At 28.6% G+C, this 2,500-nt stretch overlaps 1 protein-coding gene across 6 annotated transcripts in view; it reads left to right on the forward strand.

The window, feature by feature from the left end:
- LOC145247540 (monocarboxylate transporter 12-like) overlaps positions 1–2,500 on the forward strand; it is a 259,753-nt gene that overhangs the window by 239,992 nt on the left and 17,261 nt on the right. The gene's annotated exons all lie outside the window — the stretch shown is intronic.

Genomic DNA, 2,500 nt, shown 5'->3' on the forward strand with positions numbered 1-2,500 from the left:
TTCTAATTTCCAAATATGTTGTTCAAAGTGGATTTTACACACTGAATAAAAAAAAATTATAAACAAATGTCCTCTTATCGCTTAAGGAGTAAGGAGGCTTAATTTATCAAAAGTTGTAAACAAATGAAACTGCGAATAAAATTTTAAAAAAATCGTAATTTTTCTTTTAAAATGGGTTGTGTATTTTCTTTATGGATTATACTTCCAAATTAAACTATTAAAGTTGTATAAAAAGTAATAGAAATATTATTAAAAAAAACAGTAATGAAATTAATTGAATTTTACGGACTCAGTATTTTCAATTTTTAAATTTTAAAAATCTATCAAAATTTTTCTATTGATTTTATTTTTTATGATATTTTCAGAGTCAATGTGAAATTTTATGAACTTTCAAATAAACCGAATTTAATATTTTAGACAAACGTTTTTAATTCAAGCCCCCACATTTTCAAATGTCTATTAAAAAGTAAATAATTAATTTACTCACCAAAGTTTTATATATCACAAATTGAAGATAAAAGATCAATAAATAATATATTCAAATTTAAAACAAAAAAGTAGTGTTTTTTAGAAATTTACCTGTAAAGTTCGAAGTTTAAAACCTTTTTTTTAAACACGTTGTTTGTTTGTTTGTTTGTTTGTTTTTTTGTTTTTTTAATGAAACCTTGGTCTTTGCTCCTTTAATTGAAAAAAATTAGGGTCTGAATTATATTTTTCGAGTAGTCATAAGCTTGGAAAGCCAGGGGGCCGAATTAATTCACGCCTCTCATTTTGAAATGTCTATTAAAAAGTAAATAATTAATTTACTCACCAAAGTGTTATATATCACAAATTGAAGATAAAATAGCAATAAATAATATATTCAAATTTAAAACAAAACAAAAAAGTAGTGTTTTTTTTAGAAATTTACCTGTAAAGTCCGAAGTTTAAAACTTTTTTTAAAACCTTGGTCCTTGCTCCTTTAATTGAAAAAAAATTAGGGCTTGAATTACATTTTTCGAGGAGTTATAAGCTTGGAAAACGGGGTGGAATTATTCAATATTTTTCACGAAATTTCTGACACACCTAACAAAGGACTTATCTACCACTAACCCTAAGTTCGAGTTGCACTCCCAAATTTAGAGTTAGCGATAGTCATAGATTTTTTATACAATTTTCCAAGAGTGAAGTCCCCAATGGTTAAACGACATGCAACCAGTTAATTGTTGGAAAGACAACTTTTAATAAAAGAAATGAAATGAAAATAACTTAAACACAGTTTCAGCACGTATAAAAGATACTTGAATGTTACTGCATTTGGTATCAGGTATTTTTGTTATTGTTTACAATTTCTCGAATATTAATTATTTTACACAAATGATTGTGTTGTTCCTACTTACTTGCCCCCCCCCAAGAGCCGTCATTCATGATTTTACTTATTTTTACTAATTTTTAGACGTTTATTTTATTTAATTGTCAGCATGAACCAACTTTTTAAGATGCAGCATATGCTAATACTTCAGCGAAGTTTACTGTATTTATGTTTTTGCAAACAATAGAAAATTTTCTACTTTATTTTTTTGCATAATTAATGATGGAAGTATGTTTTCTGTTTTTCTTAACATCTGTTGAAAAAATAATAATTTGTAGTCTCTTGAAAAAAAAACTTTTCTCTACTTTCACCTAACTATTTACGATGTTCATATAAAGCATTCATCTGTTCTTTTTATAATAAAAATTCCGTTTTCAAAAAGAAACGTTTACTGCCAAATTTCTTTTTAAAAAAGTGCAAGTTTTCCTGAAAAAAAAAAAATCTTTCACCTAACAATTTATGGTAAAAAAATTAATTTTGGGGGGAAAAAAACAACAACTTTTATTGATAAAAAAAATTGCAAAAAATAATAAAAGTAAATAAATGAACAAAATGCAATTTTTCTTGAGGAATGTGTTCCATTTTAACAAACTGAGCCACAGCAACGCATGGCCGAGTACAGTTAGTGTAGCAATAAAATTTTCCGTAATCATGTACTTTCCCGATCCATATAATTTTACCCGAAAGATAATGCGCAGTAATTAAAAAATTATATATATATTTTTATTTTAGACTATCCTGGGTGCCCGGCGTTGTCTGCGTGTTTGGAGGCGCGCGTTGAGTATATAAAAACAAAAAAGTGGTAGTAGGAGGGTAGGGTCGAACCTTACCGCGAAGGAGGAAACGAACGTGAAAGAAAATGTGACGTCTTTGCAGTTGCGTCCATTGCCAAACCGGAAGTGGCGAAAGTTTAAATTAAGACTAGTCAATCGAAAAGAGGGGTGATTTCGAAAATATCGGTGCAAAAAAACGACTCCTCTCTGTTGAGTGTGAAGGAATTAATGTTTTGGACCAATTTTTCGATATTCATCGTCCCAAAGGTCGCGCTTCAAAACGATACCGATCTTGTGAAAATCTGTCGCCTCTTTCGAAAGTTTTAGGTAGACATACATACATACATACATACATACATACATACATACATGATAG

Source organism: Euprymna scolopes, chromosome 25 (genome assembly GCF_053919585.1).
Source record: "Euprymna scolopes isolate OS-2025 chromosome 25, ASM5391958v1, whole genome shotgun sequence".
NCBI classification, from domain to species: Eukaryota; Metazoa; Mollusca; class Cephalopoda; order Sepiida; family Sepiolidae; genus Euprymna; species Euprymna scolopes.